The 19,134-nt window shown below is 36.1% G+C and overlaps 21 non-coding genes across 21 annotated transcripts; all 21 read right to left on the bottom strand.

Moving 5' to 3' along the window:
* Positions 1–605: 605 nt before the first annotated feature.
* On the bottom strand, positions 606–820 carry LOC143984679 (small nucleolar RNA U3). The gene has a single exon (XR_013275045.1). It is a non-coding gene; the product is annotated as a small nucleolar RNA U3 (small nucleolar RNA).
* Positions 821–1,510: 690 nt separating this feature from the next.
* LOC143984678 (small nucleolar RNA U3) lies at positions 1,511–1,725 on the bottom strand. The gene has a single exon (XR_013275044.1). It is a non-coding gene; the product is annotated as a small nucleolar RNA U3 (small nucleolar RNA).
* Positions 1,726–2,414: 689 nt separating this feature from the next.
* On the bottom strand, positions 2,415–2,629 carry LOC143984992 (small nucleolar RNA U3). The gene has a single exon (XR_013275313.1). It is a non-coding gene; the product is annotated as a small nucleolar RNA U3 (small nucleolar RNA).
* A 689-nt stretch (positions 2,630–3,318) lies between these two features.
* On the bottom strand, positions 3,319–3,534 carry LOC143985197 (small nucleolar RNA U3). The gene has a single exon (XR_013275491.1). It is a non-coding gene; the product is annotated as a small nucleolar RNA U3 (small nucleolar RNA).
* A 688-nt stretch (positions 3,535–4,222) lies between these two features.
* LOC143984677 (small nucleolar RNA U3) lies at positions 4,223–4,437 on the bottom strand. The gene has a single exon (XR_013275043.1). It is a non-coding gene; the product is annotated as a small nucleolar RNA U3 (small nucleolar RNA).
* A 694-nt stretch (positions 4,438–5,131) lies between these two features.
* Positions 5,132–5,346, bottom strand: LOC143985178 (small nucleolar RNA U3). The gene has a single exon (XR_013275474.1). It is a non-coding gene; the product is annotated as a small nucleolar RNA U3 (small nucleolar RNA).
* A 691-nt stretch (positions 5,347–6,037) lies between these two features.
* LOC143984676 (small nucleolar RNA U3) lies at positions 6,038–6,252 on the bottom strand. Its single transcript, XR_013275042.1, has one exon. It is a non-coding gene; the product is annotated as a small nucleolar RNA U3 (small nucleolar RNA).
* Positions 6,253–6,943: 691 nt separating this feature from the next.
* LOC143984675 (small nucleolar RNA U3) lies at positions 6,944–7,158 on the bottom strand. The gene has a single exon (XR_013275041.1). It is a non-coding gene; the product is annotated as a small nucleolar RNA U3 (small nucleolar RNA).
* A 690-nt stretch (positions 7,159–7,848) lies between these two features.
* On the bottom strand, positions 7,849–8,063 carry LOC143985218 (small nucleolar RNA U3). The gene has a single exon (XR_013275509.1). It is a non-coding gene; the product is annotated as a small nucleolar RNA U3 (small nucleolar RNA).
* A 688-nt stretch (positions 8,064–8,751) lies between these two features.
* On the bottom strand, positions 8,752–8,966 carry LOC143986432 (small nucleolar RNA U3). The gene has a single exon (XR_013276525.1). It is a non-coding gene; the product is annotated as a small nucleolar RNA U3 (small nucleolar RNA).
* A 688-nt stretch (positions 8,967–9,654) lies between these two features.
* Positions 9,655–9,869, bottom strand: LOC143985005 (small nucleolar RNA U3). Its single transcript, XR_013275325.1, has one exon. It is a non-coding gene; the product is annotated as a small nucleolar RNA U3 (small nucleolar RNA).
* A 689-nt stretch (positions 9,870–10,558) lies between these two features.
* Positions 10,559–10,773, bottom strand: LOC143984673 (small nucleolar RNA U3). Its single transcript, XR_013275040.1, has one exon. It is a non-coding gene; the product is annotated as a small nucleolar RNA U3 (small nucleolar RNA).
* Positions 10,774–11,461: 688 nt separating this feature from the next.
* Positions 11,462–11,676, bottom strand: LOC143984672 (small nucleolar RNA U3). The gene has a single exon (XR_013275039.1). It is a non-coding gene; the product is annotated as a small nucleolar RNA U3 (small nucleolar RNA).
* A 691-nt stretch (positions 11,677–12,367) lies between these two features.
* Positions 12,368–12,582, bottom strand: LOC143984754 (small nucleolar RNA U3). The gene has a single exon (XR_013275108.1). It is a non-coding gene; the product is annotated as a small nucleolar RNA U3 (small nucleolar RNA).
* A 690-nt stretch (positions 12,583–13,272) lies between these two features.
* LOC143984889 (small nucleolar RNA U3) lies at positions 13,273–13,487 on the bottom strand. Its single transcript, XR_013275227.1, has one exon. It is a non-coding gene; the product is annotated as a small nucleolar RNA U3 (small nucleolar RNA).
* A 688-nt stretch (positions 13,488–14,175) lies between these two features.
* Positions 14,176–14,390, bottom strand: LOC143984671 (small nucleolar RNA U3). Its single transcript, XR_013275038.1, has one exon. It is a non-coding gene; the product is annotated as a small nucleolar RNA U3 (small nucleolar RNA).
* A 692-nt stretch (positions 14,391–15,082) lies between these two features.
* LOC143984753 (small nucleolar RNA U3) lies at positions 15,083–15,297 on the bottom strand. The gene has a single exon (XR_013275107.1). It is a non-coding gene; the product is annotated as a small nucleolar RNA U3 (small nucleolar RNA).
* A 690-nt stretch (positions 15,298–15,987) lies between these two features.
* On the bottom strand, positions 15,988–16,202 carry LOC143984888 (small nucleolar RNA U3). Its single transcript, XR_013275226.1, has one exon. It is a non-coding gene; the product is annotated as a small nucleolar RNA U3 (small nucleolar RNA).
* Positions 16,203–16,890: 688 nt separating this feature from the next.
* On the bottom strand, positions 16,891–17,105 carry LOC143985004 (small nucleolar RNA U3). Its single transcript, XR_013275324.1, has one exon. It is a non-coding gene; the product is annotated as a small nucleolar RNA U3 (small nucleolar RNA).
* A 689-nt stretch (positions 17,106–17,794) lies between these two features.
* Positions 17,795–18,009, bottom strand: LOC143984670 (small nucleolar RNA U3). Its single transcript, XR_013275037.1, has one exon. It is a non-coding gene; the product is annotated as a small nucleolar RNA U3 (small nucleolar RNA).
* A 688-nt stretch (positions 18,010–18,697) lies between these two features.
* On the bottom strand, positions 18,698–18,912 carry LOC143985003 (small nucleolar RNA U3). The gene has a single exon (XR_013275323.1). It is a non-coding gene; the product is annotated as a small nucleolar RNA U3 (small nucleolar RNA).
* Between the last annotated feature and the right edge of the window lie 222 nt (positions 18,913–19,134).

Genomic DNA, 19,134 nt, shown 5'->3' with positions numbered 1-19,134 from the left:
TACTTGTAGAAATCAAGTAGTAATAATTAATATGCCTGTTTGCCAATGTCCTATTCTAAAGAAAAATAATTTTGCAATTCTTTTCTCTCAAATTGTAACATTTCTTGATGCCTTATATTGGCTATCTTGATTCTTTTGGATGTCCTTTTGGTAAGCCGAGCAAAGTTTTAACAGCACCTCACAGTCTTGTTCAGCGCAGTAACAGGAGAAACTAAAACACAGATGGAGTATTTTTGTTTCCACCACTTTAAAAACAGAATGGTCTGGCATGTTTCTTTTGCTTCCGAAAGAATGGTTTGTCAGTGATGACAGTATTTTCTTTATCTTTTTAACATATAAAGCACCATAATTTTTCCTTGGGTTCCGTGAGCGTTGTTTCAGTTTTGCAATTCCTCCAAGCGCAGAAGCCAAAGGAAAAACATTGGCAGCTACTGCGTGTCACACTGCAAATAATCTTCCCACATAGAAGTATAATGTCATTTTTTTCCTTTCCATCTGACAAATACAAAAAAAAAAAAAAAAGCATAGTTTTCAAAATAGACAAAAACACAAACTTGCAAACTCAGCTGTTTTTAAAACAAAAATAGACATTTAGCATTCAAACAACCACTCTGAATGAGTTCCCGCCAGCCATCTTCCCATCAGGAAAGATGACCAAGTCATCAAATGGTGGCAGCATCTGCAGAGAGCAGCACTGCCAACAGCAGTCCTAATGAGACAAGAACCCTAAAATTCATCATCGTGGAAGGTGAGTATGGACACTTTCGAGCACATTTCTCCCTTTGCATTCTACAGAAATGATCCCTGAAAATATAGTCCTACCTTGACAAATCATAGATTTCAGCAACATTTTAATCACTATTCCTTCAACAAATTGTGAACATGTTTGTCAAAATCCAATGTAAACTACTTGTAGAAATCAAGTAGTAATAATTAATATGCCTGTTTGCCAATGTCCTATTCTAAAGAAAAATAATTTTGCAATTCTTTTCTCTCAAATTGTAACATTTCTTGATGCCTTATATTGGCTATCTTGATTCTTTTGGATGTCCTTTTGGTAAGCCGAGCAAAGTTTTAACAGCACCTCACAGTCTTGTTCAGCGCAGTAACAGGAGAAACTAAAACACAGATGGAGTATTTTTGTTTCCACCACTTTAAAAACAGAATGGTCTGGCATGTTTCTTTTGCTTCCGAAAGAATGGTTTGTCAGTGATGACAGTATTTTCTTTATCTTTTTAACATATAAAGCACCATAATTTTTCCTTGGGTTCCGTGAGCGTTGTTTCAGTTTTACAATTCCTCCAAGCGCAGAAGCCAAAGGAAAAACATTGGCAGCTACTGCGTGTCACACTGCAAATAATCTTCCCACATAGAAGTATAATGTCATTTTTTTCCTTTCCATCTGACAAATACAGAAAAAAAAAAAAGCATAGTTTTCAAAATAGACAAAAACACAAACTTGCAAACTCAGCTGTTTTTAAAACAAAAATAGACATTTAGCATTCAAACAACCACTCTGAATGAGTTCCCGCCAGCCATCTTCCCATCAGGAAAGATGACCAAGTCATCAAATGGTGGCAGCATCTGCAGAGAGCAGCACTGCCAACAGCAGTCCTAATGAGACAAGAACCCTAAAATTCATCATCGTGGAAGGTGAGTATGGACACTTTCGAGCACATTTCTCCCTTTGCATTCTACAGAAATGATCCCTGAAAATATAGTCCTACCTTGACAAATCAAAGATTTCAGCAACATTTTAATCACTATTCCTTCAACAAATTGTGAACATGTTTGTCAAAATCCAATGTAAACTACTTGTAGAAATCAAGTAGTAATAATTAATATGCCTGTTTGCCAATGTCCTATTCTAAAGAAAAATAATTTTGCAATTCTTTTCTCTCAAATTGTAACATTTCTTGATGCCTTATATTGGCTATCTTGATTCTTTTGGATGTCCTTTTGGTAAGCCGAGCAAAGTTTTAACAGCACCTCTCAGTCTTGTTCAGCGCAGTAACAGGAGAAACTAAAACACAGATGGAGTATTTTTGTTTCCACCACTTTAAAAACAGAATGGTCTGGCATGTTTCTTTTGCTTCCGAAAGAATGGTTTGTCAGTGATGACAGTATTTTCTTTATCTTTTTAACATATAAAGCACCATCATTTTTCCTTGGGTTCCGTGAGCGTTGTTTCAGTTTTGCAATTCCTCCAAGCGCAGAAGCCAAAGGAAAAACATTGGCAGCTACTGCGTGTCACACTGCAAATAATCTTCCCACATAGAAGTATAATGTCATTTTTTTCCTTTCCATCTGACAAATACAAAAAAAAAAAAAGCATAGTTTTCAAAATAGACAAAAACACAAACTTGCAAACTCAGCTGTTTTTAAAACAAAAATAGACATTTAGCATTCAAACAACCACTCTGAATGAGTTCCCGCCAGCCATCTTCCCATCAGGAAAGATGACCAAGTCATCAAATGGTGGCAGCATCTGCAGAGAGCAGCACTGCCAACAGCAGTCCTAATGAGACAAGAACCCTAAAATTCATCATCGTGGAAGGTGAGCATGGACACTTTCGAGCACATTTCTCCCTTTGCATTCTACAGAAATGATCCCCGAAAATATAGTCCTACCTTGACAAATCAAAGATTTCAGCAACATTTTAATCACTATTCCTTCAACAAATTGTGAACATGTTTGTCAAAATCCAATGTAAACTACTTGTAGAAATCAAGTAGTAATAATTAATATGCCTGTTTGCCAATGTCCTATTCTAAAGAAAAATAATTTTGCAATTCTTTTCTCTCAAATTGTAACATTTCTTGATGCCTTATATTGGCTATCTTGATTCTTTTGGATGTCCTTTTGGTAAGCCGAGCAAAGTTTTAACAGCACCTCACAGTCTTGTTCAGCGCAGTAACAGGAGAAACTAAAACACAGATGGAGTATTTTTGTTTCCACCACTTTAAAAACAGAATGGTCTGGCATGTTTCTTTTGCTTCCGAAAGAATGGTTTGTCAGTGATGACAGTATTTTCTTTATCTTTTTAACATATAAAGCACCATAATTTTTCCTTGGGTTCCGTGAGCGTTGTTTCAGTTTTGCAATTCCTCCAAGCGCAGAAGCCAAAGGAAAAACATTGGCAGCTACTGCGTGTCACACTGCAAATAATCTTCCCACATAGAAGTATAATGTCATTTTTTTCCTTTCCATCTAACAAATACAAAAAAAAAAAAAGCATAGTTTTCAAAATAGACAAAAACACAAACTTGCAAACTCAACTGTTTTTAAAACAAAAATAGACATTTAGCATTCAAACAACCACTCTGAATGAGTTCCCGCCAGCCATCTTCCCATCAGGAAAGATGACCAAGTCATCAAATGGTGGCAGCATCTGCAGAGAGCAGCACTGCCAACAGCAGTCCTAATGAGAAAAAAAACCCTAAAATTCATCATCGTGGAAGGTGAGTATGGACACTTTCGAGCACATTTCTCCCTTTGCATTCTACAGAAATGATCCCTGAAAATATAGTCCTACCTTGACAAATCAAAGATTTCCGCAACATTTTAATCACTATTCCTTCAACAAATTGTGAACATGTTTGTCAAAATCCAATGTAAACTACTTGTAGAAATCAAGTAGTAATAATTAATATGCCTGTTTGCCAATGTCCTATTCTAAAGAAAAATAATTTTGCAATTCTTTTCTCTCAAATTGTAACATTTCTTGATGCCTTATATTGGCTATCTTGATTCTTTTGGATGTCCTTTTGGTAAGCCGAGCAAAGTTTTAACAGCACCTCACAGTCTTGTTCAGCGCAGTAACAGGAGAAACTAAAACACAGATGGAGTATTTTTGTTTCCACCACTTTAAAAACAGAATGGTCTGGCATGTTTCTTTTGCTTCCGAAAGAATGGTTTGTCAGTGATGACAGTATTTTCTTTATCTTTTTAACATATAAAGCACCATAATTTTTCCTTGGGTTCCGTGAGCGTTGTTTCAGTTTTGCAATTCCTCCAAGCGCAGAAGCCAAAGGAAAAACATTGGCAGCTACTGCGTGTCACACTGCAAATAATCTTCCCACATAGAAGTATAATGTCATTTTTTTCCTTTCCATCTGACAAAAAAAAAAAAAAAAAAGCATAGTTTTCAAAATAGACAAAAACACAAACTTGCAAACTCAGCTGTTTTTAAAACAAAAATAGACATTTAGCATTCAAACAACCACTCTGAATGAGTTCCCGCCAGCCATCTTCCCATCAGGAAAGATGACCAAGTCATCAAATGGTGGCAGCATCTGCAGAGAGCAGCACTGCCAACAGCAGTCCTAATGAGACAAGAACCCTAAAATTCATCATCGTGGAAGGTGAGTATGGACACTTTCGAGCACATTTCTCCCTTTGCATTCTACAGAAATGATCCCTGAAAATATAGTCCTACCTTGACAAATCAAAGATTTCAGCAACATTTTAATCACTATTCCTTCAACAAATTGTGAACATGTTTGTCAAAATCCAATGTAAACTACTTGTAGAAATCAAGTAGTTATAATTAATATGCCTGTTTGCCAATGTCCTATTCTAAAGAAAAATAATTTTGCAATTCTTTTCTCTCAAATTGTAACATTTCTTGATGCCTTATATTGGCTATCTTGATTCTTTTGGATGTCCTTTTGGTAAGCCGAGCAAAGTTTTAACAGCACCTCACAGTCTTGTTCAGCGCAGTAACAGGAGAAACTAAAACACAGATGGAGTATTTTTGTTTCCACCACTTTAAAAACAGAATGGTCTGGCATGTTTCTTTTGCTTCCGAAAGAATGGTTTGTCAGTGATGACAGTATTTTCTTTATCTTTTTAACATATAAAGCACCATAATTTTTCCTTGGGTTCCGTGAGCGTTGTTTCAGTTTTGCAATTCCTCCAAGCGCAGAAGCCAAAGGAAAAACATTGGCAGCTACTGCGTGTCACACTGCAAATAATCTTCCCACATAGAAGTATAATGTCATTTTTTTCCTTTCCATCTGACAAATACAAAAAAAAAAAAAAAAAAGCATAGTTTTCAAAATAGACAAAAACACAAACTTGCAAACTCAGCTGTTTTTAAAACAAAAATAGACATCTAGCATTCAAACAACCACTCTGAATGAGTTCCCGCCAGCCATCTTCCCATCAGGAAAGATGACCAAGTCATCAAATGGTGGCAGCATCTGCAGAGAGCAGCACTGCCAACAGCAGTCCTAATGAGACAAAAACCCTAAAATTGATCATCGTGGAAGGTGAGTATGGACACTTTCGAGCACATTTCTCCCTTTGCATTCTACAGAAATGATCGCTGAAAATATAGTCCTACCTTGACAAATCAAAGATTTCAGCAACATTTTAATCACTATTCCTTCAACAAATTGTGAACATGTTTGTCAAAATCCAATGTAAACTACTTGTAGAAATCAAGTAGTAATAATTAATATGCCTGTTTGCCAATGTCCTATTCTAAATAAAAATAATTTTGCAATTCTTTTCTCTCAAATTGTAACATTTCTTGATGCCTTATATTGGCTATCTTGATTCTTTTGGATGTCCTTTTGGTAAGCCGAGCAAAGTTTTAACAGCACCTCACAGTCTTGTTCAGCGCAGTAACAGGAGAAACTAAAACACAGATGGAGTATTTTTGTTTCCACCACTTTAAAAACAGAATGGTCTGGCATGTTTCTTTTGCTTCCCAAAGAATGGTTTGTCAGTGATGACAGTATTTTCTTTATCTTTTTAACATATAAAGCACCATAATTTTTCCTTGGGTTCCGTGAGCGTTGTTTCAGTTTTGCAATTCCTCCAAGCGCAGAAGCCAAAGGAAAAACATTGGCAGCTACTGCGTGTCACACTGCAAATAATCTTCCCACATAGAAGTATAATGTCATTTTTTTCCTTTCCATCTGACAAATACAGAAAAAAAAAAAAAGCATAGTTTTCAAAATAGACAAAAACACAAACTTGCAAACTCAGCTGTTTTTAAAACAAAAATAGACATTTAGCATTCAAACAACCACTCTGAATGAGTTCCCGCCAGCCATCTTCCCATCAGGAAAGATGACCAAGTCATCAAATGGTGGCAGCATCTGCAGAGAGCAGCACTGCCAACAGCAGTCCTAATGAGACAAGAACCCTAAAATTCATCATCGTGGAAGGTGAGTATGGACACTTTCGAGCACATTTCTCCCTTTGCATTCTACAGAAATGATCCCTGAAAATATAGTCCTACCTTGACAAATCAAAGATTTCAGCAACATTTTAATCACTATTCCTTCAACAAATTGTGAACATGTTTGTCAAAATCCAATGTAAACTACTTGTAGAAATCAAGTAGTAATAATTAATATGCCTGTTTGCCAATGTCCTATTCTAAAGAAAAATAATTTTGCAATTCTTTTCTCTCAAATTGTAACATTTCTTGATGCCTTATATTGGCTATCTTGATTCTTTTGGATGTCCTTTTGGTAAGCCGAGCAAAGTTTTAACAGCACCTCACAGTCTTGTTCAGCGCAGTAACAGGAGAAACTAAAACACAGATGGAGTATTTTTGTTTCCACCACTTTAAAAACAGAATGGTCTGGCATGTTTCTTTTGCTTCCGAAAGAATGGTTTGTCAGTGATGACAGTATTTTCTTTATCTTTTTAACATATAAAGCACCATAATTTTTCCTTGGGTTCCGTGAGCGTTGTTTCAGTTTTGCAATTCCTCCAAGCGCAGAAGCCAAAGGAAAAACATTGGCAGCTACTGCGTGTCACACTGCAAATAATCTTCCCACATAGAAGTATAATGTCATTTTTTTCCTTTCCATCTGACAAATACAAAAAAAAAAAAAAAGCATAGTTTTCAAAATAGACAAAAACACAAACTTGCAAACTCAGCTGTTTTTAAAACAAAAATAGACATTTAGCATTCAAACAACCACTCTGAATGAGTTCCCGCCAGCCATCTTCCCATCAGGAAAGATGACCAAGTCATCAAATGGTGGCAGCATCTGCAGAGAGCAGCACTGCCAACAGCAGTCCTAATGAGACAAGAACCCTAAAATTCATCATCGTGGAAGGTGAGTATGGACACTTTCGAGCACATTTCTCCCTTTGCATTCTACAGAAATGATCCCTGAAAATATAGTCCTACCTTGACAAATCAAAGATTTCAGCAACATTTTAATCACTATTCCTTCAACAAATTGTGAACATGTTTGTCAAAATCCAATGTAAACTACTTGTAGAAATCAAGTAGTAATAATTAATATGCCTGTTTGCCAATGTCCTATTCTAAAGAAAAATAATTTTGCAATTCTTTTCTCTCAAATTGTAACATTTCTTGATGCCTTATATTGGCTATCTTGATTCTTTTGGATGTCCTTTTGGTAAGCCGAGCAAAGTTTTAACAGCACCTCACAGTCTTGTTCAGCGCAGTAACAGGAGAAACTAAAACACAGATGGAGTATTTTTGTTTCCACCACTTTAAAAACAGAATGGTCTGGCATGTTTCTTTTGCTTCCCAAAGAATGGTTTGTCAGTGATGACAGTATTTTCTTTATCTTTTTAACATATAAAGCACCATAATTTTTCCTTGGGTTCCGTGAGCGTTGTTTCAGTTTTGCAATTCCTCCAAGCGCAGAAGCCAAAGGAAAAACATTGGCAGCTACTGCGTGTCACACTGCAAATAATCTTCCCACATAGAAGTATAATGTCATTTTTTTCCTTTCCATCTGACAAATACAAAAAAAAAAAAAAGCATAGTTTTCAAAATAGACAAAAACACAAACTTACAAACTCAGCTGTTTTTAAAACAAAAATAGACATTTAGCATTCAAACAACCACTCTGAATGAGTTCGCGCCAGCCATCTTCCCATCAGGAAAGATGACCAAGTCATCAAATGGTGGCAGCATCTGCAGAGAGCAGCACTGCCAACAGCAGTCCTAATGAGACAAGAACCCTAAAATTCATCATCGTGGAAGGTGAGTATGGACACTTTCGAGCACATTTCTCCCTTTGCATTCTACAGAAACAATCCCTGAAAATATAGTCCTACCTTGACAAATCTAAGATTTCAGCAACATTTTAATCACTATTCCTTCAACAAATTGTGAACATGTTTGTCAAAATCCAATGTAAACTACTTGTAGAAATCAAGTAGTAATAATTAATATGCCTGTTTGCCAATGTCCTATTCTAAAGAAAAATAATTTTGCAATTCTTTTCTCTCAAATTGTAACATTTCTTGATGCCTTATATTGGCTATCTTGATTCTTTTGGATGTCCTTTTGGTAAGCCGAGCAAAGTTTTAACAGCACCTCACAGTCTTGTTCAGCGCAGTAACAGGAGAAACTAAAACACAGATGGAGTATTTTTGTTTCCACCACTTTAAAAACAGAATGGTCTGGCATGTTTCTTTTGCTTCCGAAAGAATGGTTTGTCAGTGATGACAGTATTTTCTTTATCTTTTTAACATATAAAGCACCATAATTTTTCCTTGGGTTCCGTGAGCGTTGTTTCAGTTTTGCAATTCCTCCAAGCGCAGAAGCCAAAGGAAAAACATTGGCAGCTACTGCGTGTCACACTGCAAATAATCTTCCCACATAGAAGTATAATGTCATTTTTTTCCTTTCCATCTGACAAAAAAAAAAAAAAAAAAGCATAGTTTTCAAAATAGACAAAAACACAAACTTGCAAACTCAACTGTTTTTAAAACAAAAATAGACATTTAGCATTCAAACAACCACTCTGAATGAGTTCCCGCCAGCCATCTTCCCATCAGGAAAGATGACCAAGTCATCAAATGGTGGCAGCATCTGCAGAGAGCAGCACTGCCAACAGCAGTCCTAATGAGACAAAAACCCTAAAATTCATCATCGTGGAAGGTGAGTATGGACACTTTCGAGCACATTTCTCCGTTTGCATTCTACAGAAATGATCCCTGAAAATATAGTCCTACCTTGACAAATCAAAGATTTCCGCAACATTTTAATCACTATTCCTTCAACAAATTGTGAACATGTTTGTCAAAATCCAATGTAAACTACTTGTAGAAATCAAGTAGTAATAATTAATATGCCTGTTTGCCAATGTCCTATTCTAAAGAAAAATAATTTTGCAATTCTTTTCTCTCAAATTGTAACATTTCTTGATGCCTTATATTGGCTATCTTGATTCTTTTGGATGTCCTTTTGGTAAGCCGAGCAAAGTTTTAACAGCACCTCACAGTCTTGTTCAGCGCAGTAACAGGAGAAACTAAAACACAGATGGAGTATTTTTGTTTCCACCACTTTAAAAACAGAATGGTCTGGCATGTTTCTTTTGCTTCCGAAAGAATGGTTTGTCAGTGATGACAGTATTTTCTTTATCTTTTTAACATATAAAGCACCATAATTTTTCCTTGGGTTCCGTGAGCGTTGTTTCAGTTTTGCAATTCCTCCAAGCGCAGAAGCCAAAGGAAAAACATTGGCAGCTACTGCGTGTCACACTGCAAATAATCTTCCCACATAGAAGTATAATGTCATTTTTTTCCTTTCCATCTGACAAAAAAAAAAAAAAAAAAGCATAGTTTTCAAAATAGACAAAAACACAAACTTGCAAACTCAGCTGTTTTTAAAACAAAAATAGACATTTAGCATTCAAACAACCACTCTGAATGAGTTCCCGCCAGCCATCTTCCCATCAGGAAAGATGACCAAGTCATCAAATGGTGGCAGCATCTGCAGAGAGCAGCACTGCCAACAGCAGTCCTAATGAGACAAGAGCCCTAAAATTCATCATCGTGGAAGGTGAGTATGGACACTTTCGAGCACATTTCTCCCTTTGCATTCTACAGAAATGATCCCTGAAAATATAGTCCTACCTTGACAAATCAAAGATTTCAGCAACATTTTAATCACTATTCCTTCAACAAATTGTGAACATGTTTGTCAAAATCCAATGTAAACTACTTGTAGAAATCAAGTAGTAATAATTAATATGCCTGTTTGCCAATGTCCTATTCTAAAGAAAAATAATTTTGCAATTCTTTTCTCTCAAATTGTAACATTTCTTGATGCCTTATATTGGCTATCTTGATTCTTTTGGATGTCCTTTTGGTAAGCCGAGCAAAGTTTTAACAGCACCTCACAGTCTTGTTCAGCGCAGTAACAGGAGAAACTAAAACACAGATGGAGTATTTTTGTTTCCACCACTTTAAAAACAGAATGGTCTGGCATGTTTCTTTTGCTTCCGAAAGAATGGTTTGTCAGTGATGACAGTATTTTCTTTATCTTTTTAACATATAAAGCACCATAATTTTTCCTTGGGTTCCGTGAGCGTTGTTTCAGTTTTGCAATTCCTCCAAGCGCAGAAGCCAAAGGAAAAACATTGGCAGCTACTGCGTGTCACACTGCAAATAATCTTCCCACATAGAAGTATAATGTCATTTTTTTCCTTTCCATCTGACAAATACAAAAAAAAAAAAAGCATAGTTTTCAAAATAGACAAAAACACAAACTTGCAAACTCAACTGTTTTTAAAACAAAAATAGACATTTAGCATTCAAACAACCACTCTGAATGAGTTCCCGCCAGCCATCTTCCCATCAGGAAAGATGACCAAGTCATCAAATGGTGGCAGCATCTGCAGAGAGCAGCACTGCCAACAGCAGTCCTAATGAGACAAGAACCCTAAAATTCATCATCGTGGAAGGTGAGTATGGACACTTTCGAGCACATTTCTCCCTTTGCATTCTACAGAAATGATCCCTGAAAATATAGTCCTACCTTGACAAATCAAAGATTTCAGCAACATTTTAATCACTATTCCTTCAACAAATTGTGAACATGTTTGTCAAAATCCAATGTAAACTACTTGTAGAAATCAAGTAGTAATAATTAATATGCCTGTTTGCCAATGTCCTATTCTAAAGAAAAATAATTTTGCAATTCTTTTCTCTCAAATTGTAACATTTCTTGATGCCTTATATTGGCTATCTTGATTCTTTTGGATGTCCTTTTGGTAAGCCGAGCAAAGTTTTAACAGCACCTCACAGTCTTGTTCAGCGCAGTAACAGGAGAAACTAAAACACAGATGGAGTATTTTTGTTTCCACCACTTTAAAAACAGAATGGTCTGGCATGTTTCTTTTGCTTCCGAAAGAATGGTTTGTCAGTGATGACAGTATTTTCTTTATCTTTTTAACATATAAAGCACCATAATTTTTCCTTGGGTTCCGTGAGCGTTGTTTCAGTTTTGCAATTCCTCCAAGCGCAGAAGCCAAAGGAAAAACATTGGCAGCTACTGCGTGTCACACTGCAAATAATCTTCCCACATAGAAGTATAATGTCATTTTTTTCCTTTCCATCTGACAAATACAAAAAAAAAAAAGCATAGTTTTCAAAATAGACAAAAACACAAACTTGCAAACTCAACTGTTTTTAAAACAAAAATAGACATTTAGCATTCAAACAACCACTCTGAATGAGTTCCCGCCAGCCATCTTCCCATCAGGAAAGATGACCAAGTCATCAAATGGTGGCAGCATCTGCAGAGAGCAGCACTGCCAACAGCAGTCCTAATGAGACAAGAACCCTAAAATTCATCATCGTGGAAGGTGAGTATGGACACTTTCGAGCACATTTCTCCCTTTGCATTCTACAGAAATGATCCCTGAAAATATAGTCCTACCTTGACAAATCAAAGATTTCAGCAACATTTTAATCACTATTCCTTCAACAAATTGTGAACATGTTTGTCAAAATCCAATGTAAACTACTTGTAGAAATCAAGTAGTAATAATTAATATGCCTGTTTGCCAATGTCCTATTCTAAAGAAAAATAATTTTGCAATTCTTTTCTCTCAAATTGTAACATTTCTTGATGCCTTATATTGGCTATCTTGATTCTTTTGGATGTCCTTTTGGTAAGCCGAGCAAAGTTTTAACAGCACCTCACAGTCTTGTTCAGCGCAGTAACAGGAGAAACTAAAACACAGATGGAGTATTTTTGTTTCCACCACTTTAAAAACAGAATGGTCTGGCATGTTTCTTTTGCTTCCGAAAGAATGGTTTGTCAGTGATGACAGTATTTTCTTTATCTTTTTAACATATAAAGCACCATAATTTTTCCTTGGGTTCCGTGAGCGTTGTTTCAGTTTTGCAATTCCTCCAAGCGCAGAAGCCAAAGGAAAAACATTGGCAGCTACTGCGTGTCACACTGCAAATAATCTTCCCACATAGAAGTATAATGTCATTTTTTTACTTTCCATCTGACAAATACAAAAAAAAAAAAAAAGCATAGTTTTCAAAATAGACAAAAACACAAACTTGCAAACTCAGCTGTTTTTAAAACAAAAATAGACATTTAGCATTCAAACAACCACTCTGAATGAGTTCCCGCCAGCCATCTTCCCATCAGGAAAGATGACCAAGTCATCAAATGGTGGCAGCATCTGCAGAGAGCAGCACTGCCAACAGCAGTCCTAATGAGACAAGAACCCTAAAATTCATCATCGTGGAAGGTGAGTATGGACACTTTCGAGCACATTTCTCCCTTTGCATTCTACAGAAATGAGCCCTGAAAATATAGTCCTACCTTGACAAATCAAAGATTTCAGCAACATTTTAATCACTATTCCTTCAACAAATTGTGAACATGTTTGTCAAAATCCAATGTAAACTACTTGTAGAAATCAAGTAGTAATAATTAATATGCCTGTTTGCCAATGTCCTATTCTAAAGAAAAAAAATTTTGCAATTCTTTTCTCTCAAATTGTAACATTTCTTGATGCCTTATATTGGCTATCTTGATTCTTTTGGATGTCCTTTTGGTAAGCCGAGCAAAGTTTTAACAGCACCTCACAGTCTTGTTCAGCGCAGTAACAGGAGAAACTAAAACACAGATGGAGTATTTTTGTTTCCACCACTTTAAAAACAGAATGGTCTGGCATGTTTCTTTTGCTTCCGAAAGAATGGTTTGTCAGTGATGACAGTATTTTCTTTATCTTTTTAACATATAAAGCACCATAATTTTTCCTTGGGTTCCGTGAGCGTTGTTTCAGTTTTGCAATTCCTCCAAGCGCAGAAGCCAAAGGAAAAACATTGGCAGCTACTGCGTGTCACACTGCAAATAATCTTCCCACATAGAAGTATAATGTCATTTTTTTCCATTCCATCTGACAAATACAAAAAAAAAAAAAAAGCATATTTTCAAAATAGACAAAAACACAAACTTGCAAACTCAGCTGTTTTTAAAACAAAAATAGACATTTAGCATTCAAACAACCACTCTGAATGAGTTCCCGCCAGCCATCTTCCCATCAGGAAAGATGACCAAGTCATCAAATGGTGGCAGCATCTGCAGAGAGCAGCACTGCCAACAGCAGTCCTAATGAGACAAAAACCCTAAAATTCATCATCGTGGAAGGTGAGTATGGACACTTTCGAGCACATTTCTCCCTTTGCATTCTACAGAAATGATCCCTGAAAATATAGTCCTACCTTGACAAATCAAAGATTTCCGCAACATTTTAATCACTATTCCTTCAACAAATTGTGAACATGTTTGTCAAAATCCAATGTAAACTACTTGTAGAAATCAAGTAGTAATAATTAATATGCCTGTTTGCCAATGTCCTATTCTAAAGAAAAATAATTTTGCAATTCTTTTCTCTCAAATTGTAACATTTCTTGATGCCTTATATTGGCTATCTTGATTCTTTTGGATGTCCTTTTGGTAAGCCGAGCAAAGTTTTAACAGCACCTCACAGTCTTGTTCAGCGCAGTAACAGGAGAAACTAAAACACAGATGGAGTATTTTTGTTTCCACCACTTTAAAAACAGAATGGTCTGGCATGTTTCTTTTGCTTCCGAAAGAATGGTTTGTCAGTGATGACAGTATTTTCTTTATCTTTTTAACATATAAAGCACCATAATTTTTCCTTGGGTTCCGTGAGCGTTGTTTCAGTTTTGCAATTCCTCCAAGCGCAGAAGCCAAAGGAAAAACATTGGCAGCTACTGCGTGTCACACTGCAAATAATCTTCCCACATAGAAGTATAATGTCATTTTTTTCCTTTCCATCTGACAAATACAAAAAAAAAAAAGCATAGTTTTCAAAATAGACAAAAACACAAACTTGCAAACTCAACTGTTTTTAAAACAAAAATAGACATTTAGCATTCAAACAACCACTCTGAATGAGTTCCCGCCAGCCATCTTCCCATCAGGAAAGATGACCAAGTCATCAAATGGTGGCAGCATCTGCAGAGAGCAGCACTGCCAACAGCAGTCCTAATGAGACAAGAACCCTAAAATTCATCATCGTGGAAGGTGAGTATGGACACTTTCGAGCACATTTCTCCCTTTGCATTCTACAGAAATGATCCCTGAAAATATAGTCCTACCTTGACAAATCAAAGATTTCAGCAACATTTTAATCACTATTCCTTCAACAAATTGTGAACATGTTTGTCAAAATCCAATGTAAACTACTTGTAGAAATCAAGTAGTAATAATTAATATGCCTGTTTGCCAATGTCCTATTCTAAAGAAAAATAATTTTGCAATTCTTTTCTCTCAAATTGTAACATTTCTTGATGCCTTATATTGGCTATCTTGATTCTTTTGGATGTCCTTTTGGTAAGCCGAGCAAAGTTTTAACAGCACCTCACAGTCTTGTTCAGCGCAGTAACAGGAGAAACTAAAACACAGATGGAGTATTTTTGTTTCCACCACTTTAAAAACAGAATGGTCTGGCATGTTTCTTTTGCTTCCGAAAGAATGGTTTGTCAGTGATGACAGTATTTTCTTTATCTTTTTAACATATAAAGCACCATAATTTTTCCTTGGGTTCCGTGAGCGTTGTTTCAGTTTTGCAATTCCTCCAAGCGCAGAAGCCAAAGGAAAAACATTGGCAGCTACTGCGTGTCACACTGCAAATAATCTTCCCACATAGAAGTATAATGTCATTTTTTTACTTTCCATCTGACAAATACAAAAAAAAAAAAAAAAGCATAGTTTTCAAAATAGACAAAAACACAAACTTGCAAACTCAGCTGTTTTTAAAACAAAAATAGACATTTAGCATTCAAACAACCACTCTGAATGAGTTCCCGCCAGCCATCTTCCCATCAGGAAAGATGACCAAGTCATCAAATGGTGGCAGCATCTGCAGAGAGCAGCACTGCCAACAGCAGTCCTAATGAGACAAGAACCCTAAAATTCATCATCGTGGAAGGTGAGTATGGACACTTTCGAGCACATTTCTCCCTTTGCATTCTACAGAAATGAGCCCTGAAAATATAGTCCTACCTTGACAAATCAAAGATTTCAGCAACATTTTAATCACTATTCCTTCAACAAATTGTGAACATGTTTGTCAAAATCCAATGTAAACTACTTGTAGAAATCAAGTAGTAATAATTAATATGCCTGTTTGCCAATGTCCTATTCTAAAGAAAAAAAATTTTGCAATTCTTTTCTCTCAAATTGTAACATTTCTTGATGCCTTATATTGGCTATCTTGATTCTTTTGGATGTCCTTTTGGTAAGCCGAGCAAAGTTTTAACAGCACCTCACAGTCTTGTTCAGCGCAGTAACAGGAGAAACTAAAACACAGATGGAGTATTTTTGTTTCCACCACTTTAAAAACAGAATGGTCTGGCATGTTTCTTTTGCTTCCGAAAGAATGGTTTGTCAGTGATGACAGTATTTTCTTTATCTTTTTAACATATAAAGCACCATAATTTTTCCTTGGGTTCCGTGAGCGTTGTTTCAGTTTTGCAATTCCTCCAAGCGCAGAAGCCAAAGGAAAAACATTGGCAGCTACTGCGTGTCACACTGCAAATAATCTTCCCACATAGAAGTATAATGTCATTTTTTTCCATTCCATCTGACAAATACAAAAAAAAAAAAAAAGCATATTTTCAAAATAGACAAAAACACAAACTTGCAAACTCAGCTGTTTTTAAAACAAAAATAGACATTTAGCATTCAAACAACCACTCTGAATGAGTTCCCGCCAGCCATCTTCCCATCAGGAAAGATGACCAAGTCATCAAATGGTGGCAGCATCTGCAGAGAGCAGCACTGCCAACAGCAGTCCTAATGAGACAAAAACCCTAAAATTCATCATCGTGGAAGGTGAGTATGGACACTTTCGAGCACATTTCTCCCTTTGCATTCTACAGAAATGATCCCTGAAAATATAGTCCTACCTTGACAAATCAAAGATTTCCGCAACATTTTAATCACTATTCCTTCAACAAATTGTGAACATGTTTGTCAAAATCCAATGTAAACTACTTGTAGAAATCAAGTAGTAATAATTAATATGCCTGTTTGCCAATGTCCTATTCTAAAGAAAAATAATTTTGCAATTCTTTTCTCTCAAATTGTAACATTTCTTGATGCCTTATATTGGCTATCTTGATTCTTTTGGATGTCCTTTTGGTAAGCCGAGCAAAGTTTTAACAGCACCTCACAGTCTTGTTCAGCGCAGTAACAGGAGAAACTAAAACACAGATGGAGTATTTTTGTTTCCACCACTTTAAAAACAGAATGGTCTGGCATGTTTCTTTTGCTTCCGAAAGAATGGTTTGTCAGTGATGACAGTATTTTCTTTATCTTTTTAACATATAAAGCACCATAATTTTTCCTTGGGTTCCGTGAGCGTTGTTTCAGTTTTGCAATTCCTCCAAGCGCAGAAGCCAAAGGAAAAACATTGGCAGCTACTGCGTGTCACACTGCAAATAATCTTCCCACATAGAAGTATAATATCATTTTTTTCCTTTCCATCTGACAAAAAAAAAAAAAAAAAAGCATAGTTTTCAAAATAGACAAAAACACAAACTTGCAAACTCAGCTGTTTTTAAAACAAAAATAGACATTTAGCATTCAAACAACCACTCTGAATGAGTTCCCGCCAGCCATCTTCCCATCAGGAAAGATGACCAAGTCATCAAATGGTGGCAGCATCTGCAGAGAGCAGCACTGCCAACAGCAGTCCTAATGAGACAAGAGCCCTAAAATTCATCATCGTGGAAGGTGAGTATGGACACTTTCGAGCACATTTCTCCCTTTGCATTCTACAGAAATGATCCCTGAAAATATAGTCCTACCTTGACAAATCAAAGATTTCAGCAACATTTTAATCACTATTCCTTCAACAAATTGTGAACATGTTTGTCAAAATCCAATGTAAACTACTTGTAGAAATCAAGTAGTAATAATTAATATGCCTGTTTGCCAATGTCCTATTCTAAAGAAAAATAATTTTGCAATTCTTTTCTCTCAAATTGTAACATTTCTTGATGCCTTATATTGGCTATCTTGATTCTTTTGGATGTCCTTTTGGTAAGCCGAGCAAAGTTTTAACAGCACCTCACAGTCTTGTTCAGCGCAGTAACAGGAGAAACTAAAACACAGATGGAGTATTTTTGTTTCCACCACTTTAAAAACAGAATGGTCTGGCATGTTTCTTTTGCTTCCGAAAGAATGGTTTGTCAGTGATGACAGTATTTTCTTTATCTTTTTAACATATAAAGCACCATAATTTTTCCTTGGGTTCCGTGAGCGTTGTTTCAGTTTTGCAATTCCTCCAAGCGCAGAAGCCAAAGGAAAAACATTGGCAGCTACTGCGTGTCACACTGCAAATAATCTTCCCACATAGAAGTATAATGTCATTTTTTTCCTTTCCATCTGACAAATACAAAAAAAAAAAAAGCATAGTTTTCAAAATAGACAAAAACACAAACTTGCAAACTCAACTGTTTTTAAAACAAAAATAGACATTTAGCATTCAAACAACCACTCTGAATGAGTTCCCGCCAGCCATCTTCCCATCAGGAAAGATGACCAAGTCATCAAATGGTGGCAGCATCTGCAGAGAGCAGCACTGCCAACAGCAGTCCTAATGAGACAAGAACCCTAAAATTCATCATCGTGGAAGGTGAGTATGGACACTTTCGAGCACATTTCTCCCTTTGCATTCTACAGAAATGATCCCTGAAAATATAGTCCTACCTTGACAAATCAAAGATTTCAGCAACATTTTAATCACTATTCCTTCAACAAATTGTGAACATGTTTGTCAAAATCCAATGTAAACTACTTGTAGAAATCAAGTAGTAATAATTAATATGCCTGTTTGCCAATGTCCTATTCTAAAGAAAAATAATTTTGCAATTCTTTTCTCTCAAATTGTAACATTTCTTGATGCCTTATATTGGCTATCTTGATTCTTTTGGATGTCCTTTTGGTAAGCCGAGCAAAGTTTTAACAGCACCTCACAGTCTTGTTCAGCGCAGTAACAGGAGAAACTAAAACACAGATGGAGTATTTTTGTTTCCACCACTTTAAAAACAGAATGGTCTGGCATGTTTCTTTTGCTTCCGAAAGAATGGTTTGTCAGTGATGACAGTATTTTCTTTATCTTTTTAACATATAAAGCACCATAATTTTTCCTTGGGTTCCGTGAGCGTTGTTTCAGTTTTGCAATTCCTCCAAGCGCAGAAGCCAAAGGAAAAACATTGGCAGCTACTGCGTGTCACACTGCAAATAATCTTCCCACATAGAAGTATAATGTCATTTTTTTCCTTTCCATCTGACAAAAAAAAAAAAAAAAAAGCATAGTTTTCAAAATAGACAAAAACACAAACTTGCAAACTCAGCTGTTTTTAAAACAAAAATAGACATTTAGCATTCAAACAACCACTCTGAATGAGTTCCCGCCAGCCATCTTCCCATCAGGAAAGATGACCAAGTCATCAAATGGTGGCAGCATCTGCAGAGAGCAGCACTGCCAACAGCAGTCCTAATGAGACAAGAGCCCTAAAATTCATCATCGTGGAAGGTGAGTATGGACACTTTCGAGCACATTTCTCCCTTTGCATTCTACAGAAATGATCCCTGAAAATATAGTCCTACCTTGACAAATCAAAGATTTCAGCAACATTTTAATCACTATTCCTTCAACAAATTGTGAACATGTTTGTCAAAATCCAATGTAAACTACTTGTAGAAATCAAGTAGTAATAATTAATATGCCTGTTTGCCAATGTCCTATTCTAAAGAAAAATAATTTTGCAATTCTTTTCTCTCAAATTGTAACATTTCTTGATGCCTTATATTGGCTATCTTGATTCTT

This window comes from Lithobates pipiens, unplaced genomic scaffold (assembly GCF_037356315.1).
Source record: "Lithobates pipiens isolate NorthernLeopardFrog02 unplaced genomic scaffold, aLitPip1_a1.2 Scaffold_16, whole genome shotgun sequence".
In the NCBI taxonomy this organism is placed as follows: Eukaryota; Metazoa; Chordata; class Amphibia; order Anura; family Ranidae; genus Lithobates; species Lithobates pipiens.
This window is presented reverse-complemented; position numbering and strand designations above follow the sequence as displayed.